The following is a 14116-nucleotide window of genomic DNA, read 5'->3' as shown; positions in this document are numbered from 1 at the left end:
GCTCACCTCCATCAGGGATAATCTCCTTTTTTGCCTCTCAGTGCCTTGTGTGTTCCAGAGATTTTCATTGTCGCAGAGTCCAGATGAAGTTTCTATTCCCCATGTACAGGGGTGAGAATGTTTTCAATGTCTCAGACCAGTTCCTGTCCCGACAACATCAGAGTCAATATTCTGGCCTCTGCTCGGTCCGACAGCTCACCCTTCTGCATTCTCCTCTGATTCCACTTCCCAAAGAGTTTCTCAAGATTCCCAAAGCTGGTGCCTGGATTGGTTTGGCTCCATAACATTTTTCCAACTGCCAATTGACAATATTTTCACAGTGAAGCTTCGGAAACCTCTGCTATGCACTATGTCCAGTGATGAGAAGTCCCGTTTGGTGGAGAGATTCCAGAGGCTGGTGAGTTTCAGTATGGAACAAAGACGGTTAAGTGGCAATTTCCTGCGGTTGTTTGTAATGATGCGAGAGGGAGCGGTGGGGAATGAGCACTTTGACGAGCAGGAGGAAGTGTTGCCACTGACCCGAGTCAGAGAACAGTGGACAGGGATTAAAGGAATCTAATGAAAAGCAGCACTTCTGCTCAGGACGTTCAATAACAACTGCAGAAACCCGATGTGTCGAGCAGTGTATCTGGAAAGAGAAAGAGAGATAATTTTTTAAAGGTGGAACATTCCTGATGAAGAACTCGAGTTCCAAAGTCTAATTCAATTACCGGCCTGGTTTGCAAAATAGGTTTTCTGAACTTTGAGCGAAATTTCGCCCAGCAGCAAGTCATTCATAGCGGAGTCAGCTGGATTCGGACCTGCGCAGGGAAACCTGAATGGATTTTTAACCTATCACCTAAACCACTCGGCCATGAGAACTGACTCAAAAGCAGAGTTGAACATTAACCAAATCAGCCATGATCTCATTGAAAGCTGTCGCTGACTTGATGGGCTCAATGCTTCCATCTCCTAACTCTGATGTCAATTGTAAGGTGCGAGACACTAATGTAAAAGAAGAAAAGCACAAAGTTACGAAAAGATATTTGCAGCCAAACTGAGTCAAAATTGTTGATTGAAAGGAAAATCAAACTTGGCAATTTGCTAGATCTCTTGGCGAACATGACCAGCAGAGGTAAGCAAGGGAGCTATTGACCTGGGTGTTCTTGGACCTGAAGCACAACAGAAATACGTCTCTTGGGTACTATTTTGGATGTATTCCTCAATGAGCTATCATGTTTTACATATGTTCCATCGGGAGTGACCTCACACAAGGAAGTAACCAGCGCTGCAGACAGTCATATAATCCATGTCCAAGTCCCGGAGTCAGAGACACTCAGTGCCCTGTGTGTACCTACAAGGAACAGCTGTGCATGGGGTTTACAGGGTAAATGAACTGCATGAATGCAGCTCGATGGTCGTCTGTCTGCTTCTCCTCTATAGTTTTCTGTGCAGTCCCTGCGTGCAATGTTGTCAACTATGTTTGTCCGGCACAAGATGGGCATTGGTCACTTGTCTCTGAGAGAGGCTGTTGGTTTATGTGTTGTCATAATTCCGAGTGTAAGGAGGAATCTGGTTGTCAGAAACTTACTTTAATAAATGGAAGCGTGCTTTTTAACTTGCCGTGTGGCATATCCTCGTTGCGAAGTTCGTGCACTGCGAATCACGTTGCGGGACAATGCAATTTTGGCAACGAATTTGTGTGGCAGTCACGAGTTGCCACGACCAGCTATCCCTAGTTGCAATACGGACAAATGGCAAGAACTACAAATTCGATGAGAGCAGCACACGTTTAATGTGACAGGACAAACAGAAGGCAGCCAGAAGATTTCTGGGTATAGGGCAATCACCCAAGGTACCTTTACATATGAAAATCTGTGCATCAGTAGAATCTGGGACCCAAGTAGTCTATGTTGGTTATTCATATTCTAGACAACTTGTGTTGTTCCCCGTTTACTCTGAAAGTGCATAGACATAGTTATTTCACCGATATTTCGAAAGAAGATCCTGCATTCAATCTGTTCGCCGTTTTTTGATGCTGTGCCGAAAAGGTGGGCAATTGCGATGTGAAACGTTGCTATACTTTCATTTTCTTCGTTACTGTCCTGGTGAGGGAGAAAGGTGATTGGCTTTCGCGATCATATGGGGGCACTGGCGCATTGATGGCCTAATTTAATCACGGATATAATTGGAAATGTTCACTTTGAATGGTTCGTTGTTGTTCTTTTGTTATATGATACTTGAGCACTTTCTGGGACTTGGCAATAAACTAAATCTCCAGTAGGTTTGGAATTGCCTCGCTGTTACTTGTGCGAGCGGTTCATGTCAGAGACGACTCACAGTGCCTCACAGACAGCACTTAAGCTTCAGTGTGTCTGATCATGGTACTGCCTTTTCAGTTTTAATTCTGTTCCACGTTAAGAGCTGTCAGTTTTTGGATTCGCTGGAGAGCAAAGTGGGTAATGCGATATGGGAGGTATTTTTCTTCAGCCATAATCTTTGATGGCGAACTTGGGAAAGTGTCAAGAAGAATGTTCATTGGAAGCAAATATCCGGAAAACCTTCATCTCTGAATCGGTTGGGCCCATCCATCCTCCAAACAAAATAGCCAAACTGGCTGACTGAGTAACAAACATCATGCGTTTTTTTGCAAATGGTGTATTCAAACCGTTGCCGGTGGCTGGAGCATCTCAGAGTTGTCGAGCATGGAAACAACTCCCGCCATCCAACTTGCCTTTGCTGAAGAGATAACCGAAATTAATCCATACATATCTGCCAATATTTTTGCCTTATCTCTCCGAGGTCTTCCTGTCTATAAACCCATTCAGATGCCTTAGTAATGTTGTGAGTGCACCAGACTCAGCCACTAAATGTGGCAATTCAATTCACACAAACAAAAGTTCTGTGTGAAAAACATGTGTCCCTCATGTTTCCTCTCTCGCATTAAACGTTTGCTATGTAGATTTGAACTCGCGTGTCTTGTGAAAAAGTGCTCCCTGACTATTTACTTTGTCTGTTTTCCTTATGATTTTATAAGCTTCTGTGAGGCCATATCTAAGCACTGAAGCTCCTGGGAATCTGACGAAGCTTATTCAGTTTCGTTCTCATGTCCAAGCAGTGCAAACCTTGCAAATCCTTGTAAAGCTGAAACTTTATTGCTGGAACAGCACAGCAGGTCAGGCAGCATCTAGGGAACAGAAGATTCGACGTTTCGGGCACATGCCCTTCTTCAGGAATGAGCAGAGAGTGTTCAGCAGGAGAAGATAAAAGGTAGGGAGGAGGGACTTGGAGGAGGGGCGTTGGAAATGTGATAGGTGGAAAGAGGTCAAGGTGAGGGTGATAGGTCGGAGTTGGGTGGAGGCGGAGAGGTCAAGAAGAAGACTGCAGGTCAGGAAGGCGGTGCCGGGCTGGAGGGATTCGGCTGAGACAAGGTGGGGGGAGGGAGATGAAGAAACTGGTGAAGTCCAAGTTCATCCCCTGTGGTTGGAGGGTTCCCAGTCGGAAGATAAGACGCTCCTCCTCCGACCGTCGCGTTGTTGTGGTTTGGCGGTGGATGAGTCCAATGACCTGCATATCCTCGGTGGAGTGGGGGGGGAGTTGAAATGCTGTGCTACAGGGTGATTGGGTTGGTTCGTCCGGGTGGCCCAGAGGTGCTCTCTGAATCGCTCCGCAAGTAGGCGGCCTGTCTCCCCAATATAGAGGAGGCCACACCGGCTGCAGCGGATGCAGTAGATAATGTGGGTGGAGGTGCAGGTGAATCTGTGGCGGATATGGAAGTTTCCTTTGGGGCCTTGGAGAGAAGTGAGGGGGGAGGTGTGGGCGCAAGTGTTGCACCTCCTGCGGTTGCAAGGGAAGGTGCCGGGAGTGGAGGTTGGGTTGGTGGGGGGTATGGATCTGACAAGGGAGTCGCGGAGGGAGTGGTCTCTACGGAAAGCTGATAGAGGAGGGGAGGGAAATATATCCTTGGTGGTGGGGTCCGTATAATCTTTACTTTGTCTGTTTTCCTTATGATTTTATAAGCTTGTAAACCTTGTAAAGGTTTGCTAAACTTACACTTGCAAGAAGTGTGTTCAGCTGCAGCATTTGTTTGACCGCGTGGTCACTCTGGAGCTGCGGGTGGACTCACTGTGGAGCATCAGCAATTCTGGAGAGTTTTGTTGCCTCCCAGGTTCTCAGGCGACGGATGTCGCCCATCGGCTGAAGACCGTTCGAAAAGGGGATTGTAAACAGCCAGTTGTCTTGGTGCATACAGGCACCAACGAAAAAAAAAACGAGATGAGGACCTGCAGGGAGAATTCAGGGAGCTAGGAGAGAAATTAAAGAGGAGGACCTCAAAGGTAGTAATCTCGGGATTACTGCCGGTGCCATGTGACTGCCAGCGTAGAAATGAATAAAAAAAAGGCACGATGAACACGTGACTTGAGGAATGGTGCTGCTTGCGGGTTTCAGATTTGTTGGATTTTGCGACCAGTTCTGGGGAATGTGGGAGTATAAGAAAATTGACGATGTACATCTGAACCAGACGGGAACGAATGTCCTTTGGGTAGTTTTTGCTACCGCTGTTGGGGAGGTTTTATACTAATGTGGCAGGGGGCTGGGAACCACAAGAGTAAACAAGTCAGCAGTGAGGTGGAAACTGGAAACGCTAAGAATCAGGAAGATAACATTAGTAATGGGAAGAATAGACAGAGAGCAGATGAATGCAAAAGAACTGGTGTCCTGAAATGCATCTACTTTAATGCATGGAGTATAGATAGATGAACTTAGGGTTTAGGTTGGTGCCTGGGAATATGACGTTATTGCGGTCACAGAGATTTATTTGAAGGAAGGGCATGGTTGGCAACCAAATGTTATCGGATATATTTGCTTCAGAAGGGACAGGGAGGTAAAAAAGGGGAAGGAGTTGCATTGCTGGTCAGGGATGATTTCATGGCTGTGTGAAAGGAGGACACCATGTCGGGCTTGGGTCGTGAGACACTATGGATGGAGCAGTGAAATAAGAAGGGTGAGGTTAGATTTTTGAGGCTGTATTACAGTGAGCGTGAGGTGTAAGAAAAAAATAGTTAAACAGACCATGGAAAGACGTAGAGGCAATAATTTAGTGTTGACTGAAGATTTCCGTTTTCCCAACATTGACCAGGATACTCTTAGCGTCAGAGGTCTGGATGGTATACCATTTGTAAGAAGCCTCCAGGTGAGTTTTCTGGAGCGGTATATCAATAGTCCGACGATGGAATAGGCCATATTGGAACTGATATTGGGGAATAAGCCAGGGCTGGTGATAGCAGATGTCGTGGGTGATTTCTTTGGGAAGTGTCCAATATTCTGTAAGTTTTAGAATACTCATTTACAAAGATGAGAGTGGTCCTGAGGAAAGAGTACTAAACTGGGCCAAAGCTAATTATATCAAAATAATGTAGGAGGTCGGAAATGTGGATTGGACACAGCTATTTGTAGGAAAGACCACAGTTCATATGTGGCAGGCTTTCAAACATAGGTTAAATATAGTGCAGGATAGGCATATCCCGTTGAAGGCAAAGGATGTGAAAGGCAATATTCGTGAACTGTTGATGACAGGACAATTGTACGACTCGCCAAGAGGAAAAGGGAAGCATACACAACGCCCCGGCAGCTCTGAACATAATGGTCCCTGGAGGAACATGAGAAGAGTAGGACAAGTCTTAAACGAGGAATGAAGGGGGTTAAAAGGGGTCATGAAACAACTTCACGCTAGCACAATTGAGGAGAATCCCAAAGCCTATTATTCATATATAAGAAGCAAACGGGTAACCAGAGAAAGGATTGGTCCACTAAAGGAAAATGAAGGAAGGCTGGATATCGAATCTGAGAGAGTGGGTATGATTCTGAATGATTATTTTGCATCAGTGTTCACTGAGAAGAGGAGCATGATGAATTTTGAGTCTAGAGTAAGACATTTGATTTATCTGGATCATGTTGACATAAGTAGGGAAGCTGTGTTGGGCAGGCTAGTGGTAATTAATGTGGACAAATCCTCAGGAACGGATGGGATCTATCCCTGGTTCCTCAGAGAGGTGAGAGAGGAAATAGCTGGGGCCCTGACAGATATCTTCGTGGCATCCTTCAGCACAGGTGAGGTTCTGGCCGACTGGAACGTTACTCATATTGTCCCCTGTACAAGAAGGACAGTGGGGATATTATGGATAACTACAGAACAAGTCGCCTAACATCAGCGTTGGGAAAGTTGCTGGAGAAGGTACTGAGGGATAGGATCTATTTATATTTATAAAATAATGTGCATATCAGTGAGAGGCACAGAGTTTTTCGGGGAAGTGCCCAAGTTGATAGATGAAGGAAAGGCTGTTGATGACATATACATGCACTACAGTAAGGAGTTAGATAAGGTTCCCCCTGGTAACCAAATACAGAACGTAAAGTAACATGGTGTGCAGGGTGTTCGATACAGGTGGATAAAGAATTAGTTGAGCAATAGGAGAGAGAGAATGGCAGTTGAATGGAGTTTCTGGAAATGGAGAAAGATGACCAGTAGTGCTCCACAGGTGTCAGTGTTGTGGTCACTGTTGTTTGTGATATACATAAATGAAGAAGGGCTTATGCCCGAAACGTCGATTCTCCTGTTCCCTGGATGCTGGCTGACCTGCTGCGCTTTTCCAGCAACACATTTCCAGCTCTGATCTCCAGCATCTGCAGACCTCACTTTCTCCCCATATACATAAATGACCTGGAAGAGAGCACTGTTAGAATGATCAGAAAGTTTGCAGATGACACGAAGAACTCTGGACTAGCAGAAAGTATAAGTGACTGTTAAAGAATACAGGAGGATATAGATATACTGGAAAGTTGGGCGGAAAAGTGGCAGCTGGAGTTCAAAACAGACAACTGTGAGGTGACGCATTTCGGTCAGTCTAATTCTAGATGTGGATATACAATGAACGGAAGAGCTTTGGGAAAAAAAAAGTTGATGGACAGAGAGATCTGTGAGTGAAGGTCCATTATACACTGAAGGATGCTGCACTAGTGGATAGAGTAGTCAAGCAGGCATATAGTATGCTTGGCTTCATTGGATGGGGTATTGAATAAAATGGCTGGCAAGTCATGTTAAAATTGAACAATACATTGGTCTGGCCACACTTAGAATACTGTGCAAATTTCTGGTCGCCACATTACCAAAAGGATGTGGACGCTTTGGAGAGGGCACGGAAAAGGTTTAAGTGGATGTTGCCTCGTATGGAAGGTGCAATCTAGGAAGAGAGGTTGAGTAGGTTAGGTTTGTTTTCATTAGAAACAAGGAGTTTGACGGGGAGCTTTTTGTGGCTTACAAAATCATGAAGGGTACAGGCAGGGTAGATAGAGAAAAGTTTTATTTCCCAGTTGAAGGATTAAATGCCGAGAGGTCACGCGTTCAAGGTGAGAGGTGAAAAGTTTAAGAGCGATACACGCGGCAACTACTTGACACAGCAGGTGGTGGGTGTCTGGAACGCGTTCCCAGCAGAGACGGGAGAGGGCATCACGGTAGATACATTTAAGATACATCTGGACAGATCGTTGAGGATGTGGGGAGCAGAGGGATACAGATGCTTAGGAATTGGGTGACCGGTTTAAACAGTAGATTTGGATCGGCTCAGGCTTGAATGGATGAAGGGCCTGTTCCTTGTCTGTACATTTTCTTTCGTCTTTCTTCTTAAATTACGCCAATTTCATTACATAATCTGCGAGGTCTAAGTGCCTGAAGTGAATCGATTCAGAAACACGAGTCATAACAAATCTGAGCGTTGACTTTTGTGTGGTAGCGTGGTCGACCAGTCTAATATGCTGGGTTTTAAGCTTCAGTTTCTTTCGAATCGTGGCTTCAAATACCAGCATCGTAAGTGAGCTACTATGTGGAGATGTATGTGAGTGAACTGCGCATGTGTGGATGCCTTTTAATTTGAGTATTTGCAGCTCCTCAGTGTGCTTACCCTCTCGGTGATAAAATCAGCGACCGTCTCTGAAAACAACGCAAGTTCCTGCTGTCCGACGTAACCTCATATCCCGTCGATGACATTGCTTTTGGATATCTGCGTTGCCAGTTTCTAAATCTCAAATGGTCAGCGCAGTTGGCTGAAATGTTGGTGGTACGAGCACACCCAGGGAATAAGCCTCAAATATGTCAGCACAAGCATTTACCCCGACTATGTATTGACATTGTAACTGGGAAAACTCATCCATGATTCACCCCAAGTCTGCAGGGAGTGAGACGTTTACACGCAGCAGAATACGACATCACTTTCTCCAAGCACCCGATGCCAACAGAAAGCGGAGACTGCAGCTTCAATCAGCGACTTTCTGCCAAGCCATGGGAAACAACTCGTGGAAACTCCTTCCTTCGTAACAGCTCTTCCCGTGTGAAAGGAGCAAAACTTTCACTTTAAATTGGAAAGGGCTTCAGGACATTAGAATGTTGCTCCAGTTCTTGGAACATGTTATAAATAAAACTCCTGACTTGTAAATAAGAAGTGGTAAAGGTTTTAGGTAGAAAGAACAAAGAAAGTGTTGATTGAGACGACTCTGTCTCGTCAGCAGATGGGAAATGCCCAACACTGTAAACGGAAATGATTGGGTTTCCTTAGGTAATTTCCCGACTGATTGACTGTCTGTCAGAGTGATTGGAAATCACATCAGCGACATAAAGGTGAGGATAAAAATATGAAGATAATAAGGTTGAACCTTAAATCCCGGGACAACTGCTGAATAGATTGTAATGCTTTGAAGGAATAACTGAAATGAAAGGTGTGAATGATATTTTTGTGATGAGGAGGAATGGACTGGATCCGAACAAATTGCTGATGAATTATGCTCGCAATGTAATAGCAAACTAATCCACATTGCACCGTGCTAGGTTAGCCAAGTCGGTGCAGTGTGAGATGCTTAATCTGAGGGTGGTGGGTGCAAGCCTCACAATGGGCGCTTTCACTGCTTAATACAATTCCGGCTCTTCGTTCCACGTGCAGTATTGCAACCCTTCTCAGGGGAATGTTCTTGCTGCTTTCATTGTCCGCCTGTTTTTGATCACACGTCGGTTTCTGAGTGAACACTGTTTCCATTTACTGGAGGCGCCAGAGACAACTTTATAAGTACAGCCGAAAATACAATGAATGATGTCCGTTTCAAAACGTGAGGTTCCAAACCAACCGTGCACCACCCAAAGTGTTCAAAGGCACGGAAAGCGAATGGCCACTTGCTAGGGGTCTGACAGAGACGGATCAATTTCACATGGGTCCTGAACCAATTTTCAGTGATTCAGATTGTTCTGATGGAAACCGAAGGGTACTCTCCCTCAACGTTTTGCAATTGTTCTTCTTGTGTTTAACGTAATGAACAGTATATTGTCAGTAACGAGGGTGGAGGTGCGGCAGGATCGTGAGGTTTCAGTGTGGGACATAGGCACAGTAAGTCAAATATCCCCAGAGCACGGGAGAACTGTTTGGTCCAGGATCACTGCCATCTTCTGTTTCTAAACCAACAAATGAAATTACTGGAAAATCTCAGCAGGTCTGGTAGCATCGTGGCAATATAAATCGATTTAAGACTTCGGGACTAGTGACACTTCTTTTCCATGTCTATCTCCACCTGCTTTCGCACACTTTTCCTTTTTATTGAATGTCTCCTGACTTCCAACTTTATGTCAGCTTCTCTTTTATTACTTCCTCTCCAACCATTTTCCCAGTCTCCAATTTTGCATCCATCTTTCACATTGCCCAGGACATCGAACTGAACAAATAACTCTGTTTCTATTTCCTTAGATAGCAGATGGCCTGAGACTGGAAGGCAGTGTCGCTCCGAAAACTCATCCATGATTCACCCCGAGTCCACAGAGAGCAAGACGTTTACACGGAGCAGAATACGACACCACGTTCTCCAATCCCCCGATGCCAACTGAAAGCGGCCACTGCAGCTTCAATCAGGGCTTTCTGCCAAACCCTGGGACACAGTTCGTGGAAACTCATCCCGTGGGAAAGGAACAAAACTTCCATTTTAAATTGGAAACGGCTTCAGGAGATTGGTAGGTTGTTCCTGTTCTTTGAACGTCTGATAAACAAAACTGCTGTCTTGAAAATAAGAAGTGGTACACGTTTTAGGCAGGAAGAACAAAGAAAATGATGATTGTGAGGACTCTGTCTTGTCAGTAGATGGGAAATTGCCAATACTGTAAACAGAAATGGTTGGGTTTCCTAAGGTAATTTTTCAACTGATTTACTGTCTGCCAGAGTGACTGGAAATCACTTCATATGAAAATATTCAGGTTTAATCTTAAATGCCGGGACAAGTGTTAAATAGATTGTAGTGTTTTGACGAAGTAACAAAAGTGAAAGATGTGAATTATGTTATTTGTGATTGGGAGGAATGAGCTGGATCTTTGCAAATTGCTGTGTCAGGTGAATTATGCTCAGAATGAAATAGCAAACTAATTCATCGTGTGCCAAAGCTGGAAATCTCAGTTCGGCGCAATGTAAGTTGTTTAATCAGAAAGTCGTGCGTCCAAGCCACATAATAGTCGTTTTCACTGTCTCATAGAGTTCCAGCTCTTCGTTCCACATGCGGAATTGTAAGCCAACGCTGGTGGAGCATTCTTGTTGTTTTCGCTGACACATATGTCCTCCTGCTTTGATCATATGTCGGTTTCAGAGTGGAAACTGACTGCACTTTACTGGAAGCGCCAGAGACAACTTTATCAGTGCAGCTGAAAATACAATGAATGATGTCCATTTCAAAACGTGAGATTCCATTACATCCGTGCACCAACCAAAGTGTTCAAAGACACAGAACGCGAATGGCCATTTGTTAGTGGTCTGACAGAGACGGCTTAATGTCTCATGGGTCCTGAACAAAAATTAACTGATTCAGAAGGTGCTGATGGAACGGAACGGAGTTCTCCCTGAACGTTTTGCAGTTGTTCTTGTTGTGTGCTCATGTAAGTTTATGTAATGAACAGTTTAGTGCCAGTAACGAGGATGGGGGTGGGAAAGGATTCTGAGGTTTCAGTGTGGGACAGACGTGATCTGATCGAGCGGGTAAGTCAAATATTCCCAGAACATGGGAGAGCTGATTGGTCCAGGATCACTCCCATCTTCTTTTTCAGAATCAACAAATGAAATTGCTGGAAAAGCTCAGCAGGTCCGGTCGCATCTTGAAAATGAAAACCGAATGAGATTCCGGGACTGGTGACACTTCTTTTTCCATCTCCATGTCCCTCTGCCTTTCTGCAAACTTCCTTTTTATTGAATATGTCCTGACTTCAAACTTTATATTCAGCTTCACTTTTATTGCTTCCTCTCCAACCATTTTCCCAGTCTCTAAAATTGTATCATGCTTGTTCTATCTCTCACTTTGCCAGGGACTTCCAACTGAACAAATAACTCTGTTTCTATTTCCTTAGATACCAGATGGCCAGAGATTGGAAGACATAGGAGGACGGTTAGCGCTTTCAGAATATCTAGTCTGCTCCGCCATTCGATTCTGCCTTATATCATTCTTAACCCCATTCTCCAGTCCTCTCCCTGAACACTTACTCCCCAGTCTTAGAATCCAGTCTTTTTCCCAGTCTTTTTGGGTCCTAATCCGTCCCAAAGCCCTCCACATGTCTTGGCAGCTGTTACACCGTGTCTCCGTGTCATCAATCTCAGTTTCAGTGATTCTCGGCAAACACGAACTGTTCTGAGCAGCTCGATCGGGTCTCTGGCCCCACTGTGATCCTGCGCGGGAGCAGTAATCATCTTCATCTCCTACGGAAAGGATCGACGCTTCAAAAAAAATCGTACAGAAAGAAAGATAGGCTTGTGTGTCAAGATATGTGGAGGTAATTGCTTTCTGACCTGGTCAGTAAACCTTACTCTGTATATCCCCGCACATTCTAGCTGTTGTGGTGAAAGGGAATACAAGTGCAATTTATTGCCATCTACGCTTTTATTCGATATGCATTCTTCCTTGTTTTGAATATGCAGGGATATTTCCAGCACTGATGGTCACCATTTCTAAGAGTGCATGCCGCGGGCCCTGATCTTTTCTGGAGAGTAGCAGTATCAGTCTGTGCGAAAGTGGCCCAGTTCAAAGCTTAGAAGAAACATTGTTGTTCCCTCTTTCCGGACGACAGTCTTTCATATCATGATCGATGGGGTTTTATTGCATTCTCATCAGCAAACCTTGTTTTGTATTTACTCGCCCAATACTACTGTAGCGGTGAAAAGAATATAATTCCGAATACCTGCTGCCTGAATTTCATTTTCAAATTTCTATTCGCAGTGGTCCTTCATATGTGGCGATGTCTATATCACTGCTGGCCATTCTGTTTAAGAGTGCCGTTACATATGTTCCTCTGTCTTGGCGCGGCAGGAAAAATTGTCTGCAAATTACAGCCAATATTTCCTGGATATTTCAACATGGTATTCTTTATTCTTTCAATCATGTCCTCTTTAAGGACACAGTTACCGGGCACTGATCCTTTCTGTAACAACAGTACCGCATTTGTTCGACATGCGAAGGTGGCCTGGATCAGTAACAAGAAGAGCATTCATTTCCTTCTGTCACAGTGAACAATGGATTCATGATGTTCGTCTCTGTCAAATGCATCCGAAAATGTGCTGTGAAAGCTTCATTTGAACGCTGCCTGGCGTTTCTCAACGTGTGTCAACCAAAACCAGAAATCCTCAATCATAGTTTGGAGCAGTTCACATATTCGAGTTTCGAAGCAGCAGGCACGGATACAGTTCATTCAGTCAACAACAGGAATGAACAGATTTACAGGCACAGATGAACTATCGACTCTTGTTCTCATACTGTTACTAATATTACCGTGTGGCCTGAAGTCTAAGCCATGTTGTAACTGAAAATGAGGAAATCACAGACAGGCTGCCGAATGACAGTATGTATTTTGTTTTCTTGTTCTCTCAGAGTTCCAGGAAAGTATGACAGCGAGGGAGAGGAATGCAAGTCAAGTACAGCTCTGGTGAAACACCTTCTGTCGGATTCAGTCATCAACAAGAAACGTGAATGCAACTAAAGTGGGAAACCTTTTCACAACTCGAACAAAGAGCAATCACGAACAGCGACCACCTCTTTGACATCTCAGATCGCCTTTGACCTTCCCTGAATATATATAGAAACTAATATTTGTACACCTCAAAGTGAGAACTGTTTGATTTACCGACAATAAGTGAGTCACATGTCGTTGATTCCCACATAGGTTTCCAACTCAGCTTGCAGCCAGGTGGCAGTTACTCATGGCTCTGCTGGATAATGCACTATTATGGAGAAATAAAAGGAAAGTTGGAACTGTTATTGGCTCCGGGTTTCGAATAATCTTGCTACGTGTTCTGCCATTCACGGATTCCAGTGCTAAATCAGTTTTTCAGTTCATCTGAGCAGCAGGAGAGTCGGCGTTTCTGGCCGGAGCAGAATTCATCATCTCCAGTGATCACTTTATCTGAGGAGAGAAAATGAACAAAGTTTCACACAGCGACTAATCGGAATTGCATTCCGTTTCAGCATGGCAGCAGATATGGGCTAGCAAATTCAAAGCCAGATTTGCTGATGAGAACAACAAGCACGACCGCTCAGGTCGAGCAATTCCTTCCCACCGTTTATTCTGCAGAACTGGTGCAGTTGCTGTGAGTATGCTGCAGGGTATCATCAGGTACATGCTCTTGGGTTTCCGGTTTTGGCCTGTGTGCTCGCGTGGCTGAGCAACCTGAGACTCTGATTTCAGATTCCACTTCTTAAGAAGGCTTGTGTTTGCATCCCTGCGCGGCCACGTGTGCTAATGGACTAAGCTGGCAACGTATTGCAGGGATGCGTTTTGTTAAAGTTGAACAGAAAAAAAAGCAGTCATTTCTTCTAAGCCGGTTGTGATGTGGCACAGCAGAAAACAACCAACATGTCAGTGCCCATGTTTTCCCCTTCTGCTATAGTTATCACTTTCTGGACCAGCTCGAAAGGCCACCAGCAGAATATGCGACTCAAAAACAGGCTGCGCCAATCTTTCATATTCCAGACAATTTGCATTTTTCACCGTTTCTCTGAAAGTGAATGTTAACGTGAAATTAGGTTCGACATTGGATCTGCTCGCAGTTTTCTGTTGTTGTTGCGAAAATGAGGAAAATTG

At 44.6% G+C, this 14116-nt stretch overlaps 1 long non-coding RNA gene across 1 annotated transcript; it reads left to right on the top strand.

Annotated features, from left to right (window-relative positions):
• The first annotated feature begins 1014 nt into the window (after window positions 1-1014).
• LOC148148419 (uncharacterized) lies at window positions 1015-12966 on the top strand. Its single transcript, XR_015759067.1, has 3 exons — window positions 1015-1114; window positions 9762-10021; window positions 12907-12966. It is a non-coding gene; the product is annotated as an uncharacterized LOC148148419 (long non-coding RNA).
• Window positions 12967-14116: the final 1150 nt, after the last annotated feature.

This window comes from Chiloscyllium plagiosum, unplaced genomic scaffold (assembly GCF_037043375.1).
Source record: "Chiloscyllium plagiosum isolate Xiang-an unplaced genomic scaffold, Cpla_swu_hap1 HiC_scaffold_13, whole genome shotgun sequence".
NCBI classification, from domain to species: domain Eukaryota; kingdom Metazoa; phylum Chordata; class Chondrichthyes; order Orectolobiformes; family Hemiscylliidae; genus Chiloscyllium; species Chiloscyllium plagiosum.
Note: the sequence above shows the minus strand (reverse complement) of the source record. Positions and strands in the feature narration are given on the sequence as shown.